Below are 7620 nucleotides of genomic sequence, written 5' to 3'. Positions count from 1 at the left end.
CAATTAAGAAAATGGAAATAGGATCATACATATCGATAATTACCTTAAATGTAAATGGACTAAATGCTCCCACCAAAATACACAGATTGGCTGAATGGATACAAAAACAAAACCCATATATATGCTGTCTACAAGAGACCCATTTCAGACCTAGAGAAACATACAGACTGAAAGTAAGGGGATGGAAAAAGTTATTCCATGCAAATGGAAACCAAAAGAAAGCTGGAGTAGCAATTCTCATATCAGACAAAATAGACTTTAAAATAAAGACCATTGCAAGAGACAAAGAAGGACACTACACAAAGATCAAGGGATTGATCCAAGAAGAAGATATAACAAATGTAAATATTTATGCACCCAACATAGGAGCACCTCAATACATAAGGCAAATACTAACAGCCATAAAAGGGGAAATTGACAGTAACACATTTATAGTAGGGTACTTTAACACACATCATTCACCAATGGACAGATCATCCAAAATGAAAATAAATAAGGAAACACAAGCTTTAAATGATACAGTAAACAAGATGGACTTAATTGATAATTATAGGACATTCCATCCAAAAACAATAGAATCACATTTTTATAAAGTGCTCATGGAACATTCTCCAGGATAGATCCTATCATGAATCACAAATCAAGCCTTGGTAAATTAAAGAAAATTGAAATTGTATCAAGTATCTTCTCTGACCACAATGCTATGAGACTAGATATCAATTACAGGAAAATATGTGTAAAAATACAAACACATGGAGGCTAAATGATACACTACTTAATAATGAAGTGATCACTGAAGAAATCAAAGAGAAATAAAAAAAATACCTAGAAACAGATGACAATGGAGACATGATGACCCAAAACCTATGGGATACAGCAAAAGCAGTTCTAAGAGGGAAGTTTATAGCAATACAATCCTACCTTAAGAAACAGGAAACACCTCAAATAAACAACTTAAGCTTTCACCTAAAGCAATTAGAGAGAGAAAAACAAACAAACAAAAAAAGAAGACAAAGTTTGTAGAAGTAAAGAAATCTTAAACATCAGATCAGAAATAAATGAAAAAAAAATGAAGGAAACGATAACAAAGATTAATTAAACTAAAAGCTGGTTCTTTGAGAAGATAAACAAAATTCATGAACCATTATCCAGACTCACCAAGAAAAAAAGGGAGAAGTCTCAAATCAATAGAATTACAAATGAAAAACAACTGACACTGCAGAAATACAAGGGATCATGAGAGATTACTACAAGGAACTCTATGCCAATAAAATGAACAACCTGGAAGAAATAGACAAATTCTTAGAAATGCACAACCTGCCGAGACTAAACCAGGAAGAACTAGAAAATATGAACACACTGATCACAAGCACTGAAATTGAAACTGTGATTAAAAATCTTCCAACAAACTAAAGCTCAGGACCAGATGGCTTCACTGGCGAAATCTATCAAATATTTATAGAAGAGCTAAAACCTATCCTTCTCAAACTCCACCAAAATATAGCAGAGGGAGGAAAACTTGCAAACACATTCTAAGAGGCCACCATCACCCTGATACCAAAACCAGACAAAGATGTCACAGAGAAAGAAAACTACAGGCCAATATCACTGATGAACATAGATGCAAAAATCCTCAACAAAATACTAGCAAACAGAATCCAACAGCACATTAAAAGGATAATACACCATGATCAAGTGGGGTTTATTCCAGGAATGCAAGGATTCTTCAATATGCAGAAATCAATCAACTTGATACGCCATATTAACAAAATGAAGGAGAAAAATCATATAATCATCTCAATAGATGCAGAGAAAGTTTTCGAAAAAAATTCAACACCCATTTATGATAAAAACCTTGCAGAAAGTATGCATAGAGGGAATTTCCTCAACATAATAAAAGCCATATATGCAAAACCACAGCCTACATCATCCTCAATGGTGAAAAACTGAAAGCATTTCCACTGTCAGGAACAAGACAAGGTTGCCCACTCTCACCACACTTATTCAACATGCTTTTGGAAGTTTTAGCCAGAGCAATCCAAGAAGAAATGGAAATAAAAGGAATCCAAATCAGAAAAGTATAAGTAAAGCTGTCACTGTTTGCAGATGACATGATACTATACACAGAGAATCCTAAAGAGGCTACCAGAAAACTATTAGAACTAATCAATGAATTTGGTAAAGTAGCAGGATACAAAATTAATGCACATAAATCTCTGGCATTCCTCTACACTAATGATGAAAAAATCTGAAAATGAAATCATGAAACCTCTCTCCTTTGCCATGGCACCAAACAGAATAAAATATCTAGGAATAAACATACCTAAGGAGACAAAACATCTGTATGCAGAAAATTATAAGACACTGATGAAAGAAATTAAAGAGAATACAAATAGATGGAGAGATATACCATGTTCTTGTATTGGAAGAATCAACATTGTGAAAATGACTCTACTACCCAAAGCAATCTATAGATTCAATGCAATCTCTATCAAACTACCACTGGCATTTTTCACAGAACTAGAACAAAAAATTTCACAATTTGTATGAAAACACAAAGGACCCCACATAGCAAAAGCAATCTTGAGAATGAACAATGGTGCTGGAGGAATCAGGCTCCCTGACTTCAGACTGTACTACAAAGTTACAGTAATCAAGACAGTATGGTACTGACACAAAAACAGAAAGATAGATCAATGGAACAGGATAGAAAGCCCAGTGATAAACCCATGAACATATGGTCACCTTATCTTTGATAAAGGAGGCAGGAATGTAGTGGAGAAAGGACAGCCTCTTCAATAAGTGGTGCTGGAAAAACTGGACAGGTACATGTAAAAGTATGAGATTAGAACACTCCCTAACACCATACACAAAAATAAACTCAAAATGGATTAAAGACCTAAATATAAGGCCAGAAATGATCAAACTCTTAGAGGAAATCATAGGCAGAACACTCTATGACATAAATCACAGCAAGATCCTTTTTGACCCACCTCCTAGAGAAATGGAAATAAAAACAAAAATAAACAAATGGGACCTAATGAAACTTCAAAGCTTTTGCAGAGCAAAGGAAACCATAAACAAGATGGAAACACAACCCTCAGAAGTGGAGAAAATATTTCCAAATGAAGCAACTGACAAAGGATTAATCTCTAAATTTATAAGCAGCTCATGCAGCTCAATAACAATAAAACAAACAACCCAATCCAAAAATGGGCAGAAGACCTAAATAGACATTTCTCCAAAGAAGATATACAGACTGCCAACAAACACATGAAAGAATGGTCAACATCTTTAATCATTAGAGAAATGCAAATCAAAACTACAATGAGATATCATCTCATACCCATCAGAATGGCCATCATCAAAAATCTAGAAACAGTAAATGCTGGAGAGGGTGTGGAGAAAAGGGAACACTCTTGCACTGGTGGTGGGAATGTGAATTGGTACAGCCACTATGGAAGAAAGTATGGAGGTTCCTTCAAAAACTACAAATAGAACTACCATATCACCCAGGAATCCCACTACTGGGCATATACCCTGAGAAAACCATAATTCAAAAAGAGTCATGTACCAAAATGTTCGTTGCAGCTCTATTTACAATAGCAAAGAGATGGAAACAATCTAAGTGTCCATCATCAGATGAATGAATAAAGAAGATGTGGCACATATATACAATGGTATATTACTCAGCCATAAAAAGAAACAAAATTGAGCTATTTGTAGTGAGGTGGATGGTCTTAGAGTCTGTCATGCAGAGCGAAGTAAGTCAGAAAGAGAAAGACAAATACCGTATGCTAACACATTTATATGGAATTTAAGAGAAAAATGTATCATGAAGAACCTAGGGGTACAAAAGGAATAAAGACACAGACCTACTAGAGAATGGACTTGAGGATATGGGGAGGGGGAAGGGTAAGCTGTGACAAAGTGCGAGAGAGTCATAGACATATATACACTACCAAATGTAAGGTAGATAGCTAGTGGGAAGCAGCTGCATAGCACAGGGAGATCAGCTCGGTGCTTTGTGACCCCCTGGAGGGGTGGGATAGGGAGGGTGGGAGGGAGGGAGACACAAGAGGTAAGAGATATGGGAATATATGTATATGTATAACTGATTCACTTTGTTATAAAGCAGAAACTAACACACCATTGTAAAGCAATTATACTCCAATAAGGATGTAAAACAAAAGAAAAAATAAAGAAAGTAGCAGAACTAGACCTGAAGCCTGTTTGACAACCTGGAAGGTCTATGCCATCCAGCTACCCTATACCACCTGCCTCCATGGAAGTCTCTCTACTGTGGTCATTGCTACCACCAGGAGCCATCTGTAGCTACAGGGCAGCATAGCAGATAACAGCCCATTCCCCACTTCTGACTCTTTCTTTCATTACAGACTGAAAAAACAAATACCGTATGCTAACACATATATATGGAATTTAAGGAAAAAAATGTCATCAAGAACCTAGGAGTAAAACAGGAATAAAGACACAGACCTTCTAGAGCATGGACTTGAGGATATGGGGAGGGGGAAGGGTAAGCTGTTGCAAAGCAAGAGAGTGACATGGCCATATATACACTACCAAACGTAAAATAGATAGCTAGTGGGAAGCAGCCGCATAGCACAGGGAGACCAGCTCGGTGCTCTGTGACCACCTAGATGGGTGGGATAGGGAGGGTGGGAGGGAGGGAGATGCAAGAGGGAAGAGATATGGGAGCATATGTATATGTATAACTGATTCACTTTGTTATAAAGCAGAAACTAACACACCAGTGTAAAGCAATTATACTCCAATGAAGATGTAAAAAAAGAAAGAAAGAAAGAAAGAATCCGCCTACCATTGTAGGGGACACAGGTTCGAGCCCTGGTCTAGGAAGATCCCACAAGCCGTGGAGCAACTAAGCTCGTGCACCACAGCTACTGAACCTGTGCTCTACAGCCCGCAAGCCACAACTACTTAGCCTATGTTCCATAACTACTAAAGCCCGCATGCCTAGAGCCTGTGCTCCACAAAAAGAGAAGCCACCGCAATGAGAAGCCCATGCACCACAACAGAGTAGCCCCCACTCGCCACAACTAGAGAAAGCCTGCATGCAGCAACAAAGACCCAACACAGCCAAAAATAAATAAATAAATATTTTTTTTAAAATAGACGTTAATTTTATCCAATAGAAAACACGCTTTTATTCCCTCCTTTTCTAGTAAAATTCTAAATTATTTAAACAATTTTCTACATCTAAAATATTACATTATACTTTGTCACGTGCATAAGTATGTGATCTTAAATCCAAAATAAAAATTCTGTCATCTTTAACAATAACAGATATATGATAATTTGATAAAAGAGTTCAATGATACAACTTGTACTATAATTTCAAGGTTTTCTATTATATTTAATTTCAAATTTTGTAACTCTTTTAGGTACTTTGAAAAATAAATCCAGTATACATGTGCACATTTCAACTAAGTAGAAATAGCCTATCATTATTCTCTGAATATCTGCTCACTATAATTCATGTTTACATATTAATGTGCAGTACAAATTTATAAACATGAACATATGAAACTTTGAAAGGAAATAATACTAGTCTTTTTCCTCTCAATATTTTATTGAAACGCCATGTTAAAATTTGGCCAGCACCACACATGTAAATAGTTTTAATACTGGATGTGTTTAAAATGTTCTGTATATTTATTTATTCTATGTTGACATCTAAACCATATTTATTTGCACAGTTTTAATACAAATTATCATTTAATTGCAGACCAAACCTAAGAAGATTAAATGTATATGAAGGCACCTATATCAAAGCAACAGCCACCAATGCCTAAGCTATGCATTTGGTTGTTTTAAATTGCTCTAATAAACATGTTAAATTCCAGTAAAATCAACTGGTAAACTGTTGCTGTATGCCAGGATATTATTGTTATTTTGGCTAAATAAAGATTTTTCTGCAGAAAGGCAACATATCCCTAAATTGGAGTATAAACATTGTACTTCCACCCTGTCAATTCAATTCACAAAATACAGTACATGCAATTAGACATTTCTAAGTATATTTAAATTTGCCTTTCCACACAAGTATATGTAATTAATAGTATAAGTGTGCAATGATTAGATGTTCTTTATAGCATCCTTATTTTTGAGAAGAGGAGGGAGAAAAAGCAACATAGTATAAATTATTTCAAAACAAAACTAAACTAAAACCCCACTGGTTATATAAATTATAGTGTGACATCTGGAATTTATCAAATTGCGTATTCAAATAAGGAAAGTATTTGTTATTGAAGTTTAATAAAGGGATAACAACTGTGTATTACCCTACTATATACATGGAGATATAGCAATATTGTCTCAAAGCATCTAGGTTTGTAATTAGAATTTTTGTATATTTTTGTAAAATATATTTTACATATTTGTACAAAACTTGTATTTCAATTATGCTTTGGCTTAGCATTCATCAGTAACTGTTAAAAGATACATGTTACCAGCTTTATGTGCACCGTGATTTTCCCCAATGTGCATATTATAAATGATTAGGATAATGAAAGGGAAATCTTCCATAATGTCCAAAAAAGATGCTTGTCTTTATTCATTGTTGGCACTTTTTCAAGTTGTCATCACATAGAACTCTGATCATTCAAAGACTGATTCACTGATTCATCCCTTGCTGATTCTAATTGTTCATTTATTTTTGTGCCATAGACATACTTAAACCTCACAAAAGAAGAATGAAGTCATGTCTACTCCTAGACTGTATGTATAACCCATGCCTAATAACAGTGAAATATCATGAATATCTACCTTCATAACTTGAAGAAAATATAATTCTTTATTTTTGTAATACAGCGAGTAGGAGCAATGATATTAATGTTTGAAGACTCTAATATTATGTAATCTAGAATTATGTATTAGAATTTGAAATGTAATGTCCAGAGGGCATAACCCTTCTGTTTAATGAAACAAATAAGTTTTGATGTTCTAAGTTTGTTACCTAAAGTTATATTTTGGTGAGTAAAATATAATGAATAGAGGATTTATCCACTTAGACATATGTTCTGCAAACAGGCTCAAACTTGAATTCAAGCCCTTGATTTCATCTTGACTGTTCCACAAAGTAGAACCTTTCTGACACAGGAATTTGACTATAGGTCTCAGCTTGACTGGAGGTTGTGCAAAGATAAGGCAACATTCACTTATTTCCTGTCTCAATGCACAAATTTTACAGAGTTGATGAAAAGTTTATTTCCTCTATATTTATTTGAGGTAAGTCATATAACTAGGTCAGGTTAAGAATCAGATTTTATAAATATAGATAACTGAATTTAAATGATTTCTTTTGAATGGGATGAAAGGATGGATGTATATATATGGTCAAACCAAATGGAAATACCAGTTTTAATTATTAGACTTGGGAGTCTACTAAGTATCATTTGGCCACTTTCATTTGCTAACTATTTCATACCTTATCTAACTAGAGTGGCTTTAGATTTCTGTAGGTTTTTTAAAGCAAACCTTATATTTAGTTGACACAGCTGAAATTAATATAATTCCATAGCATTTTGTTTTTTATTCCATAATCATAGCCTCAGTTTACCAAGTTACTCAAGTTTTGCA

Source organism: Aethalodelphis obliquidens, unplaced genomic scaffold (genome assembly GCF_003676395.1).
Source record: "Aethalodelphis obliquidens isolate GAN/ISIS:26980383/991018 unplaced genomic scaffold, ASM367639v1 scaffold92, whole genome shotgun sequence".
In the NCBI taxonomy this organism is placed as follows: domain Eukaryota; kingdom Metazoa; phylum Chordata; class Mammalia; order Artiodactyla; family Delphinidae; genus Aethalodelphis; species Aethalodelphis obliquidens.
The sequence above is the reverse complement of the archived record's forward strand: the minus strand, read 5'-3'. Positions refer to the sequence as shown.